The 16,160-nt window shown below is 41.7% G+C and overlaps 1 pseudogene; it reads left to right on the top strand.

Annotated features, from left to right (window-relative positions):
• Positions 1–1,073: 1,073 nt before the first annotated feature.
• Positions 1,074–2,573, top strand: LOC108290629 (annotated as a pseudogene).
• Positions 2,574–16,160: the final 13,587 nt, after the last annotated feature.

Genomic DNA, 16,160 nt, shown 5'->3' with positions numbered 1-16,160 from the left:
GCAATGGGAATAACTTACCTTTGTATATTTTATACTATCTTTTGAATTTTCTGTGTGTGCATTAATAATAATCTCAAAAATAATTATATAAAAATCCCTTACACTTGTGAAACCCTTGACAGATTGTGTCCAGATCATGTGTTAAGACTCAGATTCTGATCCCGTATTCTAGGACCAATGATGTTCTAATTGAACTATTTTGCTTTGAAATTTCCATTTCTGGAAAAGGTAGTTAGATTATATGAACAAATCCCTGTGCTGAAAAAGCTAAAAGTGCCATTTAAAATGCAAAATTGATTTTCTTAAGCATCAAATTGCTGAGAAGATGGTAATAAATGTCTGCACCCCACAAAGGGAAGGGAAGATGCTGTTTGGCCTCGTAGAGAGCAGTGACTTCAGAAATGGAGAAAAGGCTCTGTAAGTTCATTGCCTGGAGCCGAGACACAGGGGCCCTGCACTTCCAGCTCTTTGCTCCATGTTCCTCACTTTGTACCCATTTATCTGCCTTCCCTTTTAAAATTTCAAACAAAGCTCTTTATTTCTGATACATTATAATACATATGCATAAGGTGTAATATATGATATAGTGTATATTCACTGTGGAAACATTAAAAGATGCTGTCAAAGACAAATCACAAATTAAAGATAACCTGTAAACCTCACACCAGAGATATTTTGTTGCATTTCCTTCTAGTCTGTTATGCATCATCCTGCTGCTTTTGCCTGCGTGCTTCTCTCTCTCTCTCTGTTGATGAGCACAGACCTCAGTGGCTCCGGCCCTCACTTTCCAGATGTCACCTCATTCTCACATCTCCTGAGGGGGCTACTTCTCACTTTCTTCCCCTCCTCACACTCCTCCAATCTTTTCCCACTCCTCACTCTTAGATAATGAGGTTTTTTTTTTTTTCACTCAGAAAAAAGAAGGACTCAGGTGAAAAGAGCATCATCACCCCAAGACAACTGCACAGCTCCACCTATCTCCTGGGTCTTCCCACCAGTGATGATGGATGGTCCTCAGCTCCTGCCTAAGGCCACAAGATCCACCCCTACCTTCCCTACATGAGTTTCCCCTCTCTCCTGGCTCATTCATTCCTGTATACAAACTGCATACAAAATGCTGTAATATTTCCCATTAACACAAACAAAACTCAACTAAATAAATAAAAATAAAATCCTACCATTAAAAAATCCATTGCCTGGGCCACCACGCCAGGGAGGAGCAGCCGCTGCCACCCAGGACTAGGCCCCTGGGGAGGAGGAGGCAGGAAGATGGCAGACAACGCCGGTGCTGCCGACAGCAACGTGGAGATCTGGAAGATCAAGACTCTCATTAAGAGCGTGGAGGCGGCCTGCAGCAATGGCACCAGCATGATGTCATTGATCATTCCTCCCAAGGACCAGATTTCACGAGTTGCAAAAATGTTAGCAGATGAGTTTGGAACTGCGTCTAACATTCAGTCGGGAATAAACCGCCTCTCAGTCCTGGGAGCCATTACATCCGTACAACAAAGACTCAAACTTTATAACAAAGTACCTCCAGATGGTCTGGTTGTTACTGTGGAACAATCGTAACAGAAGGAAGAAAGGAAAAGAAAGTCCATATTGACTTTGAACCTTTCAAACCAATTAATACGTCATCGTATTTGTGTGACAACAAATTCCATACAGAGGCTCTTACAGCACTGCTTTCTGATGACGCAAGTTTGGATTCACTGTAATAGACAGTAGTGGGGCACCTTTTGGCACACGTCACGGAAACACAAGAGAAGTTCTACACAAATTCACTGCGGATCTTCCAAAGAAACACGGTAGAGGAGGTCAGTCAGCCTTGCGTTTTGCCCATTTAAGAATGGAAAAGCAACATAACGGAAAGTAGCAGAGACTGCTGTGCAGCTGTTTATTTCTGGGGACAAAGTGAATGTGGCTGGTCTAGTTTTAGCTGGATCCACTGACTTTAAAACTGAACTAAGTCAATCTGATATGTTTGATCAGAGGTTACAATGGAAAGTTTTAAAATTAGTTGATATATCATATGGTGGTGAAAATTGATTCAACCAAGCTATGGAGTTATCTTCTGAAGTCTTTTCCAACATGAAATTCATTCAAGAGAAGAAATTAATAGGACTATACTTTGATGAAATCAGCCAGGACACGGGCACGTACTGTTTTGGTACTGAAAATACACTAAAGGCTTTGGAATGGGGGCTGTAGAAATTCTAATAGTCTATGAAAATCTGGATATAATAAGATATGTTCTTCATTGCCAAGGCACAGAAGAGGAGAAAATTCTCTATCTAACTCCAGAGCAAGAAAAGGATAAATGTGCTTTCACAGACAAAGAGACCAGAGAGGAACATGAGCTTATCGAGAGCATGCCCCTGTTGGAATGGTTCCCTAACAACTATAAAAAATTTGGAGCTACTTTGGAAATTGTCACAGATAAATCACAAGAAGGGTCTCAGTTTGTAACAGGATTTGATGTAATTGGAGGTATCTTGCGGTGCCGAGTAGATTTTGAGGTAATGGAATACCAAGGAAGAGATGATGAATTTTTTGACCTTGATGACTACTAGGTAGTCAACATGGGTTCAGCAAAATGGGCCTGACTCGCCAGCATCCAACCCAAGGAGCATACCCATGGTGGAATCCAAACAGATCCCCGCCTTACAATTGGAACATTTCCAGAACTTAATCCATGAGGATTGGATATTGAAAAGAAAACCAAAGCAAAACCAGACCCAACCCTACACTTTGCTTTGTCATGGTGTCAGCACAGCAGCCTACAACTAAGTTCCTAAATGCCACTTTGGGCTAAATTTTAAAAGAATCCCAGTTTTTACTTGTACTCAATGGTGAAATTGGTTACTCTTGTATTTATGGAAAAAAAATGATTTTTTAAACTTCACACGTAGAAGCAAAAATACCTTAACTGCTGTAAGCCTTCAGAAGTTAATAAAAGTGAAATCATACTGCTTTGTTTCTTATTTTGGTTGGAGAAAAATTAAACTGCTGCATTTCACTGTGACCATTTACATGGCATTCTCAGCTTAGACTGCATAAGAAGAAATATATGTGGTGAAATGTTGGAACTATTTCTCTCTTGGTCTCTGCTTAATATTGAAAGGGTGAGCTAATAGGAGTAAATTTCAACTTCACTCCCTCACGCTGCCCCATCCCCCTCCAGACTGGCAGTTTCAAGCATGCAAATTGCAATGCAAAATCAAACTGCCTCATGAAGCATTTGGGCCAGTACACTGTTTACTTACATCTGTTTGCAGATACATTTGTGCCCAGTGTTTGGGAATCCTTTATATCAATGTTCTGACAAGGGTCCCCGTAATCTTAACCTACTCAAAACCAGTTTGGGATGGATATAATGGGGCTTCTGTGCTATCGCTTGGATTGGGAGAAGTAAAACACACAATTTAAGTGGAAGCAAAAAAATAAAAATAAATCAAAAATCAAAAATCCATTGTCTGATTCCATGTCTCCCTCCAACTACTGCCCCATTTCTCTGACGCTCCTTATAGAATAATTCCTGAGTCTCATGATGTTTTTTAAATATCAGATGGATTTATGGACAGTGTTTCAAAAGTCAAATTCTTCTACAAGGCTTATTATAAACACAGATGTCCCCAATCTTTCATGTACACAATTTCCTGAATCCCAGAAGCAATCTACTTTACTTATTTTGCCTAATTTTATTGTTAACATCTGTGCCTCTAAATAGTGTGTTGTAGTGCTGCTTTGTTTTTCACTCATGCATCATGCTTAGCTGATAGCCCCCTTTCACGTATCCCTGTCCTCTCAGTATAGTTATTTTACAATTTTTCTTAGCTGGGTGTTCACTATTTGTATTATTATTATGACCACGGAAATGCTATTCACAACTAGACTAGGAAATGCCTTTCACAAGGATTATTTTCCCTTGTTGAATTGACTTTTTATGTTCCCTGGAATTAATAAATATTTTATCCCTTCATGTGCTCAATTTCTGTTATACTCATTATAAAATCCCTTCCAAATTTCCCCCCAGGGCATCTGCTATAGTTCGTATGTGTCCCCCAAAGTTCATGTATTGGAAACTTGATCCCCAACGTGGTCATATTGAAAAGTAAGGCCTAATAGAAGCAGTCTGAGTTATGAGGACTCTGCCCTCATGGATAAATTAATATCATTAGTGTGGGAGTAAGCTCACAATGATATTGTCCTCTCTCTTGCTCTTGACCCATTTGCCATGTGAAGACACAGCAAGAAGGCCCTTTCCAAATGCTGGCGGCTTGATCTTGGACTTCCCAGCCTTCAGAACTGAAAAAACAAATTTCTGTTCTTCACAACTGACCCAGACTATGGCATTCTGTTATAGCAGCATAAATGAGCTAAGGCAGTCTCCATGAATACATACAACCACGTCCCGTATTCTACCAACCTCATCTTTATGAAGACACTTCCCTCAGTCCTCCCACACGTGGACTGGCGCATGTACATCTGGGCTGACTTCCAAGATCTTCACCTCATCCTGGGCATCCCTCTGCCTCTCTCTTGTGCTGGCTCTCCTGTTGCCTGGATCCCATGTGTCCCCTTTCTTGGTTTTCTCCATCATTCTTGTTTCTCATTTCATCTAGCAGTATCCTAAGGGAACAGGAAAGTAAAATTTGAAAGCCTAAGCTTCTGGAAATGTCTTTGGGCTACCCTAGCACTTATTCCAACCTGGACTCGGTATAGAATTCTGTGCTGAAAACATTTTTCGTAGGAATTTCCATGACATTTTATCAATATTTTTTAGTTTCCAAAGTTGTTTTTCTTGACTTTTGATGTTTTTACAATTTCTTCTTTTCCACCCACCTTCTGAAATTTCATTGTGATGTATCTTGGTGTGGATGTTTTCATCTACTATAGTAAAAACTTGGTTGGGGTCATTACAAGTTAAATTTTTGTCTGTAAACTTGAAGACATTTTTTTTATTTTAAATCATTTCTATCTTTCCATCCTTTCAGAATTTGTATCATTAAGTTGCTGGAAATCTTTAATTGATAGCCTAGTATTTGTATAGTTCTTCCGACTTTCTTGGCATTGCTTTTCCATTTTTAATATTTAGTGGTAGTACAAATTTGCTCTTCCAACTCATCTATTGAATTACTTATTTAAATGATCACTTTTTGATTTCCAAGAGTGCTTTGTGGTTCTCTGATTGTATATAATTTTATATAATCCTATTCATCATTTATAAATGCCATATTAATATATGGCATTAATATATCTTTTAGGTATCATTGAGAACAGTGATACTGCACCTGTTAGATCTCCTGGTTATCTGCTTTCATGATACCATGAACTTTTCTTCACCGCAATTAGCTTAGTAGTAATTTTACATTTATCTTTGTATGTTCTGCTAAATGTGCATCTCCTTCATAACAGTGCAAACATCAAATTGCCAGCATCTTACTTTTGCTCTTCACTGTATCTTTAGTGTTTAGATCACATGGTTCATTAGAGGGCTCAAAATACGTGCTGGATGAGGAAATGCAAGTGTGGCTGAGCAGGAAAGTCAGACTTCCTTGATGAACTGCCCCTTGATGTTCTCCTGAGCACTGCATCTCATGACCTCCTGTCGTAGAACATTCAGGGACATTGAAAGAGTTCATTGGCATGGGATACAGAGTCATATCAACCACCAGATGGAGAGGGAATCAATGAAAGATGATTTCATTGACAGAAAATTCCCTGGGTCCACTGCAGCTCCACCACCTGCTTCACCTCTCTGAGTCTCCCTTTCCCTCTCTATACAAAGGTGTCACATACTGGGTTTCCCATGGGTTTGCTTTGAGGATCAAATTTGACTCTCTCAGTAAAACACATGATATTATACCTTGCGGTATATTAAGTGTTCCATTACTCATAGCTACTATCCCTAAATTGATTATAGCATTTGGGTTGTTTCCATCATTTTGATTTTATAAACCAAAATTCAAGAAACATTCTTGAACATATATTTTTTAGAATATGTGTGGTTATCTTCTTAGGAAAAATTCTTGAAAGGGAAATATCTGCATTGAAATGTAAGCCAGTTATGCTATTAATATGTTTTGCAAAAATCCCCTTTAGAAATTTATACTCCAGCTTTTCATCAGCCTGTATGACAGTGTATTTTCCCTACCTCTGGCTAATATGCTCATCATTTACTTTCACATTTGCCAAACTGATAGATTTTAATTTTCATTCCCATTTCTAATTTCACGTTCTCATTTTTCCTCATATTCATTAATCATAGAGTATATTGTCTGATATTTGATTTATTCTTTTCCATATTGCTTTCTAATATTCTTTATTATTTTCCAATTGGGATGTAGGTACTTAAAAATGTTGAATTTAAGAAAGAAAAAAAGCAGCTCTTGACATGACACTGACGGTAGGTTTCAGTGCTGTTAGAAGCTGTCCTATTGGTCGCCACTAGGCCATATTATTTTATCCTTGGACATAAACCATATTACAAAACAACAACGGACAAGGATACTCTGGGAACATGATAAAGCAAGACAAAATAGGAGCACTACGTAATTTCATATAAGCACAGACAAAAAGCAAGGCACTGTGCAACTCACGAAGTATCAAACCTCTCCCCCTGCTGGCTGATATGAGTGATGGCTGTTTCTTTACCAACCACAACTTTATCCTTGCTCTGCTCTGCATTCATTGTGGGTAAGATTTATTGAGACAGTCACAGAAATGTTCCTGCTTCTTGACAATACCCAATCTGTAGTGAAACCCTACCTCCTTAGCTCTCTCCAAAAATATCCTCTGTAAGACCAAATCCCATATTACATTCTTTCTAATATCCTCATGCTTACATGGTGTGCAGTCTCTCTTTTGGCAATGAGCAATAAATCTCAGTTGTTCAAATATAGGTGTTTCTGGTGGCCTTTGGCTGAAAGACATTGAAATATGCTACCTTTTGTCGTTCAGATTTTTTACGTGTCTTTGAATTTGATCAGAGGCATATGTCAGTATATTTGTGAGTTTGACATACAGAAGTTTTATTAGTTGACATAGAGAAGTTTTATTTTTTATTTACGGCTTTTTATCTCTGGGTCATGCTTAGAGAATCCTTTTCTACTTCACAATTGTAAAACTTAACATATATTTTCATCTAGGTACAGATGATATGATGAGAGGGAGGTCCAAGAGTAAAGAAAAACACAGAAGTATGTTTGATTTGGGGAGAAAGCTGCGGTGGGGGAAAGGTAGGGAATGAGCAAGAAGCACAGAGTTCTATGGTGGAGTTTTAACATTTAAAAACTGGTCAGGTGTGGTGGCTCAGACCTGTTATCCTAACACTTTTGGAGGGCAAGGTGGGCAGATTACTTGAGGTCAGGAGTTCAAGACCATCCTAGCCAACATGGTTATTTACCAAGAAATACAAAAATCAGCTGGGTGTGGCAGTGCATGACTGTAGTCCCAGCTACTCGGGAGACTGAGGTGGGAGAATCCTTTGAACTCGGGAGGCTGAGGTTGCAGTGAGTCATGACTGTCCCACTGCACTCCAGCCTGGGTGACAGAATAAGACTCTGTCTCAAAAAGAAAAAAAGAAACAAAATTTAAATCTTTTGCTTATAATTTTAAAATATGTCTACAAAGCCTATAAGATATTTTATATGGCACCTTCAATAAATACTTTCTCTTGGGCTAAGTAATGACATATATACCTCCTTGTGTTCACCAGGTTATAGAAATATAATATCAAGAGTCTCAATGAAATATAGACAAGGATTAGCTATGGTGATATGCATTTTTGAAAATGTATGACCTTGAGTTGATAAATCATGTTTTGGTAACCTGTATGTACACTCTTAATTGTTAATACATATTGAACTTTCTTGGGCCTGCTGTATTTTAGGGATATGTCTAAGACGCACATGGCCAAATCCATGGCTTCTGTGTGACGATAATTTTAATGTATTTCAATCTAGGAGTCTCAATGTATCTTTTTTGTAGGGGAGATTGAAAACTAAGAGCACTCTAGATAAGCATTATCGAAAATGGTAACTACTAGCTATGCATGGCTATTTATATTTAAATTAATTGAATAAAACTTTTCAAAAATCAACTGTTTATCACACTAGCCATATTCCAAATGTTCAATACCCACATGTAACTGGTAGCTCGCATATTGGACAGTGCAGATATAGATCGATTTCATCACCACAGAATGTTCTTTTGAGCAGCACTACTGCTATAGACATTTTATGCTCCTCCCAGATTCATGTGTTAAAACCTAATCCCCAGTGAGATGATATTCGGAAGTGGGTTTTAGAGGAAATGATTATGTCATGAAGTCCCATGAATTGAACTTGTATCTTTATAAACGAGAGCCTGGAAAACTGTCTTGCCCCTTCCACCATGGGAGGACGCAGTGAAAAACAGCTATGAGGAAGCAGGCCCTCACCAAACAGAGTGAGCGAACATCTTGATATTGGACCTCCCAGCCTCCAGCCCTGTGAGAAATACATTTATTTTGTTTATAAGCCACCTAGTCTCGGGTATTTTTGTCATAGGAGCCTGATGGACTAAGATAACTTCTCTTAATGCTATGTGGGCCTCGAGTCAAGTGTATTAGACACATTTAAAATAAAAAGGTGGCTGGTCGTGGTGGTTCACACCTGTATCCCAGCACTTTGGGAGGCCAAAGCAGGAGGATCGCTTGAGCTCAGAAGTTCAAGACCAGCCTGGGTAACATAGCAAGACCCCATCTCCACAAAATATTTTTTAAAATTAGCTGGACATGGTGGCAAGAGCCTGTAGTTCCAAGCAGTTTAAGAGTCTGAGGCAGGAGGATTGCTTGAGCCTCCCCCGGCCCCACCAAGTATTCACACTACAGTTAGCCATTATCATGCTACTGCATTCTAGCCTGGGTGACCGTGTGAGACCCCATCTTGGAAAAAACAAAAATGAAAGGACCAATATTATTTCTCATGGAGATCGCAAAATCAAAGTAGGTCAGGAGTAAATCTCTGTTCTGTGCTTTCAGGCACAAACCATTCCCGGTGCCAAAGGGGAAACTCATCTGCCACCTCTGTTCCCAGACTAAGGAACCCTGCCACCTCTGTTCCCAGACTAAGGGACCCTGCCACCTCTGTTCCCAGACTAAGGAACCCTGTGTCCAATTTACAGCTAATAGGTCCTCTGCTATAAGAGCCCAGGACAGAGCAAACTTAGCGCTAGCTAAGTTTTCGGACGCAGGGAGTCCTGTTCAGGGAGAAAAACCGGGGGATATGAAGAAGAGGCAAAGGGGACAGTCGAGAACCCTCCACAGTTTACCAAGAACAGGATTTCTCAAAGTGCAATCTGTGGAACCATTGTGGGCTGCTGAAACCTCTTCCTAGACCCATAAGGTTAAAACTATTTTTATAACATAACAACGACATTATTTGTACTAAAGTAAAACTTGGCAAGAAAGGAGGCTACAGTACCAAACTGCAATAGTAGTTATTATATTCTTAACCTTTTCTTAATTATAGAAGTTAGAAAAAAACAGTTTCACTTAAATACGTTCTGGTTGAAGTATCAAAGAATTATTAACTTTATTAAAACTCTATCCCAGAGTCCACATTTTAATATATCTTAAATGATTAAGTGGGAAGTCCACACAAGGTACTTCTACTGCATTCCAAATTAGGATGTTTGAGACCAGGCACAGTGGCTCACACCTGTAATTAATTCCAGCACTGTGGGAGGCCTAGGTGGGTGGATCGTTTGAGGTCAGGGGTTTGAGACCAGCCTGGCCAACATGGTAAAACCCCGTCTCTACTAAAAATACAAAAATTAGCCAGGCATGGTGGTGTGCATCTGTAGTCCCAGCTACTTGGGAGCTGAGGCAGGAGAATCACTTGAACCTAGGAGGTAGAGGTTTCAGTGAGCCAAAATCATGCCACTGCACTCCAGCCTGGGTAACAGAGCAAGACCCTGTCTTAAAACAAAAACACATTAGGATGTTCGTGTCAACAAAATCATTTTGTGAGTTGTACTAGTCTCTTTTTTATGAATATCCTTTTTACTTGAAAGAATAAATGACAGAAATGATTATCATTTAGACTTGAATATTTGGCTGACACTTTCTCAAAAATGAACATGAGCCTGTCCCTTCCACATAATCCACTGACAGTATTGTTGCTAATGATAAAAGGCAAGCTCTCAAGAGAAAACTGGAATCCTGGAGAACTTGTATCTACCATCGTAAGCCTGATAGCTTCCCAATACTTACAAGTTTTTCTGGTGATATCTGTGGTAATTTTAAAAATGTGATTTTTCTGATAACTTGCAGTTAAATATGTCAACACTGGAAGATAAAACTTGGTGAAATTGTGTTTCTTTTTTTTAAAGTCATGTATTATAGAAGATGCATTCAATGTGGAAGATGGACCTATGTATCTTAATGTAATGACACATGAAATAGTTATTGATAGTTTAATGTTCCACATTACAAATAACCTTTAACACTTCTGTTAAAGCTAACACTTCTCTTATTTTAGTATAGTATCAAGGATGAATATCCACAATTTTCTAAAATATATTATTAAAAATATGCCTGGCCTAGCAAAGTGACTCACACCTGTAATTCCAGTATTTTGGGAGGCCAAGGTAGGAGAATAACTTGAGCCCAGGAGTTCAGCTCAGGAGTTTGAGACAAGCCTGGGCAACTGAGTAAGACCCCTCCTCCATCTCTACAAAAACAAAATTAGCTGGGGTGGTGTTTCAGCTGCTTGTGAAGCTGAGTTGGGAGGATCCCCTGAACCCAGGAATTCGAGGCTGCAGTGCCCTATGATCACACCACTGTACTCCAGCCTGGGTGACAGGAAGAGACCGTTCTCCAAAAGGAAAAAACAAACACAAACAAAACCCCCCACAAAACCCAAAACAAGAGCAGCAACAAAAATATGATTGTGTGAGGATGGACTTTTTTTTTTCATATATTTCAACTAAAATAACAGATTAGATGAAGAAAAGGAGGTGAAAATTCATTAATCTTCTAATGAGACACATAAGAAAAAGATTTACAAACATATAAAATGTTAAAGGTGCACTCTTGTCACTATACTGTTTATTTTGGGAAATAATGACTTCGCATAAAAATATTTCTAACATGTAATGTGTTAATATTCTTAATGAATAACATATTTTAAATAGTTTTAATTTCTAATACCGTAAATATTAGCATATATAACTCACATAAAATTACCTTCAAAATCCTCACTAATTCCTAAGAGCATGCAGAGATCCTGAAACTAAAACGTTGAGAAACAATGACATAACTCCTAGCTCTGGATTAAGGGAGAATGTGTGACAGAGCATTTGGTTTAGGAGGAGGGGGGCAGGGCAAAGTCCCATGGCCCCGGGCCTGGCTCTCAGGGTCTGGTGCCCCGAAGGCAGTGTCTGGATTTGGGAGACCCAGCGTTGGGATTCCCCGTCCCAGGAATTCCACTTCTCGGTCTCCCAACCTGTGTCGGGACCTTCTTCCTGGATACTCATGCCGCGTTCTCACTCGTATTGAGTGTCGGGTTTCTAGAGAAGCTGATCAGCTTCACCTCAATTCCAGGTTCTAAAATCCTCACGGACCCACCGGGAACCCACGATCGCCAAGGCCAACGCGCAGACTTTCCAAGTGGGACTGTGGACCCTGCGCGGCTGCTACAACCAGAGCCACCCCGGCCCGGGGCTCAGGTCACCACCCTTCCCCATTCTCCACCGATGGCCCGGGTCACCCCGAGGCTGCGGGACCCACCGAGACCCTCAATCTGGGAGAGCCCCAGGCGCCTTTACCCGATTTCATTTTCAGTTTAGGTCAAAATCCCCATGGGTTTTTTGTTCAGGTGCGGGGGCAAGGCCTCCTACCGTTCATTGGATTCATGGTTGCTGCGTGCTACTTGCGTTGGTTGCTCCGCGTGTTTGATTGTTCGGCGTCATATTGCGTGGATTATGTGGCTTTGATGAAGGTGGTGTTGGGTGGCATTCTGTGGTTTGATCGTTGGTTTTCTGGGCTTTCTTGGGGTTTTTCTGTGTGGAGTGTTTCCTCTGATGTGTGGGGTATTTGCTTGTTGCGCTGGATGTCCTGTTTCCTTTTAGCCTCCGTGCCCCTGCCTTTCTGTTTTTCCTGTTTGGGGCTGGCCTTCCTTGATGAAGGTAGGTGAATGGCGCCAAGGGTAGAATGTGGTCCTGCGTTGTGTCTCGGGGAGTATGAGTGGTTTTGGGTTTCGGGCTTCTGTACCAGAATTTGACTCCGACGGCCTTCCGTGGTCTCTGGTACCATTGCTGTTTGTGATGTTTGTGGTGTCTTGGTTGGTTGTCTCTTCTTGTTTTACTGGTCGGTGGTTCCCTTTTAAGTTTGTTGTGGCCTTGGTCCTCATGTGTTTTTTTTTGGGCCTTGTTGTTTGTCTCTTCCTGCTTGTGTTTTTGGGGTTCTGCTTTCAGCTCTTGTTATTTGCTTGGTGTTCAGTTAGGTTTGTTGTCTGGGTTTTTCTCTTTGCCTTTTTGTCTCTTAACCTGCGTTTGCTTACTCTGTTTCTTTCTCTTTGCAAGCAGTTTTATCATTGTCGTTGATACTTGAGTGCATGGTTGTGTCTGATTTTGCGTTGTGTTTCTTTTTTTTAGTTTTCTGTCGATTTTTTTTGTGGTCGCTTTTGTGCTGCTGGGGTTTGCCCTTGGGGGTTCGTTGTGCTTGATTTTTGTGATTTTTGCCCTCAGATCGTCTTATTTTCCATGTGTTCTTTTTCTGGTCTTTGAGTCTTGGGCCTCTTTGATGTGGTTGGTCTATGTTTTCTACTGTGTTGAGTTCTTACTGATCTGGTTGTTGTTGTGGGTGTTTGGACGCAGGACTCAGAGCTTGTGTATTCTCTGCTTTCTGTGTCTGGAACTTTTTTGCCTTGGGCAGCTACGTTTGTGTGTTGTGTTGAGGATTTGATCTTTACTTTCCATGTGCAGCTTATGGGGGTATTCGAGCTCCTCTCTTTGAGATTGTGTATGGATGTGGATGAGGGGCTTGTTTTCTTTGTCGGGTTCTGCGGGAGCCGTCTGGAGCTCTTGGGCTGGGTCTGGGATGCTTCCTGGTGTTCTGGGCGGCTCTGTTTCCTACCTTTGTGTGGTCTTCCTCCTCAGCCCACCATCATCACTGTGGGAATTTTTGCTGACTTGGTTCTTATGGGAGCTGTGGTTGTTACTGTGATGTGGAGGAAGACCTCAAGTAGGGAAAGGAGGTGACATGAGTTTTCCTGTCCCATTGGACGTGGTTCTTGAAGTCACAAATTGGAGCCTTTCAAACTGGAGGATTTCAAGCCCCACACAGGATTTTGCCTGTCTCCTGCCATCTGCACACGTTTACCCAGCCTGGGGCCCTGTGTGCCAACAGTTACTCTTTTGTAAAGCACACATGAAAATGGATGACAAAAATTTTACTTTGATGATTCTTGTGATGGAGATTTGACTGTCAACAATCATAGGTCAGAGGGGAAAGTCCCTGCTGACACCAGACCTCTAAAAGGGTGACTGGTGCAGTGCCCACACCTCCCTCCCTCATGTCTCCAGATTCTGTCCTGAGTCCGCAGTCTCTTTTGGGAACTTCCTGAGGTCTATAACTACCTAGTTCCTCTGGGACCTTGTGGCCCTGATTCCTCCCTGGCCTCTCACTGGACTTTTTTCCCCATGGGTAGAAAAAGAGGGAGCAATACTCAGGCTGCTAGTGAGTGGGGTACACAGGGCTGGTTCCTGAGGCCCTTGGGACAGTGTAGACAGGAGCACATGGGGGAGCTCACCCACCCTACAGTTCTTCCTTTGTCACATCACCTGTGGACTCTGGCCTGGTCTTGTTTTGTTCTATCCCAGGCAATGACAGTGCTCAGGGCTCTGATGTGAGTGGGGCAGAGTGGACTCAGCTGGGCTATGGGGATTCTCTGGATTTGGACATTTGAGGGTATGGTTCAGTGTGTTCAGTGTAAGTTAGACTTACAGTGACTGATGTGTGTTTATCCATGACTGTTTTCTTCTATGGCAAGAGACAGCTACCTATATGAGACTAAGTAACGTAAGACTTATTCATGCCCCAATCTGTGACTTCAAGAACCCATAGTTTCTCTTTCTGCAACTGGCATCTGAATGTATGTGCATTGCTATTAGGATAAGGTGAGGATGTGGCTGACTTGCGTGTGACTTCTCCTCACACTGACCTGTGCTCCCTTTCCCCCACGAATGACTTTCCTGTTCTAGTGGAGCCAACGCTGAGCCATCTCCATCCCTGTCTTAACTCTATATTGCCATGAGCTGCAACTTCTTATTTTTTTATTGAAAGTAAGAACCTGGATATGAATTTGTTCTTTCAAATTAGTGCTGTGGATTGTGAGGGTGATGGTTCAATTCCTAAAATGGGAAAGAGGCAATAAATGGAAGACCTGAGAAGGTTCCCAGAGTCCATGTGTTTGCTGTGTGGAGTCTGTTGCAGGTGGGGACAGGAGAAGGCTGTGAGGAGCCAAGTGTAGCTGAGGCCTGTGCCCAGTTGGTGCTCAGTTCATTCTGGACTTCCACTTGGTCACTTCTTGGTTGGGTCATCTTCATCCTTGTCCCTTGTAATATCTTGTACCATAAGAACCTGTGATCACAGGGACGTGGACCCTGCCCAGGCCTTATCCTGTCCCTAGGACTGTGGTAAGGGTTTTGTGTGGCCAGGTCAGCCTAGGCTCAGGCGTGGGTCTGGCCCTCAGCCCCCACCTTTTTCATTGTTTGTTTTGACAGAGGACTACACCTGTTCTATTCTTGTGTCTGAGTTTTGGTCTCGAAGTCTCAAGTCTCCTTTAGGGCAGCAGTAGGAGTTATTTTTTCTGCCATTGTCCTCACCAGACATGGGGTGGCCCCAGTACACAGGAATCTCTGTGGTATCAAGAGACCAGTTTTTATTTTTTAATTTTTTTTTTTGCAGAGACAAGTGAACATGTATTTTTGTACCTTTCCTCCTATGTGTATTTCAAGTCTTTTTCACAAGGCCCCAGGAATCTCCAGATTCAATTATGTTCCTGGGCCTGTCCACTGCTGCAGGAGTTTTAGGGAGCCTTTACAAATGCTAGAGTTACTCGATTACTAACATTAAACCCTTCGATAGGAGATGCAGCAAACCAGGACTCCTTCCTCCATGGAATGTGCTGATTTCAGACGAGGCGGCAGCCAATGTAGAAAACGCTGTGATTTTTCCTTGGAACTGGACTGTGATGAGAGGTGCTTGCCATGAACATAAGCTACTGTTTTTTCTTTTGAGACAGAGTTTTGCTCTTGTTGCCCGGGCTAGAGTGCAATGGCAGGATCTTGGCTCACTACAACCTCCGCCTCCCAGGTTCAAGCAATTCTCCTGCCTCAGCCTCCTGAGTAGCTGGGATTACAGGCATGGGCCACCTTGCCCCACTAATATTTGTATTTTTAGTAAAGACGAGGTTTCGCCTTGTTGGTCAGGCTGGTCTCAAACTCCCAACCTTAGGTGATCCCCTCTCCTCTGCCTCTCAAAGTACTGGGATTACAGGCTTGAGCCACTACACCTGGCCAGCTACTGTCTTTTCTTTGACCCTTCCTTTCCAGTTTTTAAAGATAAAGCAGGAAATAATCTTCTCTGAAGATACTTAATACAAATTCTCCAATATCCAAAAACGCATGCTTCCACTTCATTGATAAAAATTTATTGCAGTTTGGCACCTGGTTCAAGTTCAGCTGGTAGATGAACTGATTGATGCATTCACCCCAATAGCCAGGTGTGCCCATCTCCTTGAGGAAGCCCACTCTATTTTTGGTAGCATGACAGGCCACTGAGAGGTGGAAAGGGCACAAGAACCATGAGATCTCCTGGACATGCTTCCCCAGGAAGGCAATTTCTTGAATGAGGTCTTCCAAGCAAATGACACCAAACTTCCCCAGGTGCTCCTCAATCACAGTGTTGTCTGTCAGAGGGATGGTCTTATTCTTGACCCTGGCTTGTCCAAGACCAGTTTTTAGACCCATCTGGCTCTTTTTCTTCCAGGGCTGTTTCCTGGATTGTTCTTTCCATCTTTTCCCCAATCTTTTTCAGGAAACCAAATTCTGGAATTAGAGACCAGATACCAGTTTCTCACCTTAAATAAACTCAAGTTAGGAATTTATTT

Source organism: Cebus imitator, unplaced genomic scaffold (genome assembly GCF_001604975.1).
Source record: "Cebus imitator isolate Cc_AM_T3 unplaced genomic scaffold, Cebus_imitator-1.0 Scaffold440, whole genome shotgun sequence".
NCBI lineage: Eukaryota > Metazoa > Chordata > Mammalia > Primates > Cebidae > Cebus > Cebus imitator.
This window is presented reverse-complemented; position numbering and strand designations above follow the sequence as displayed.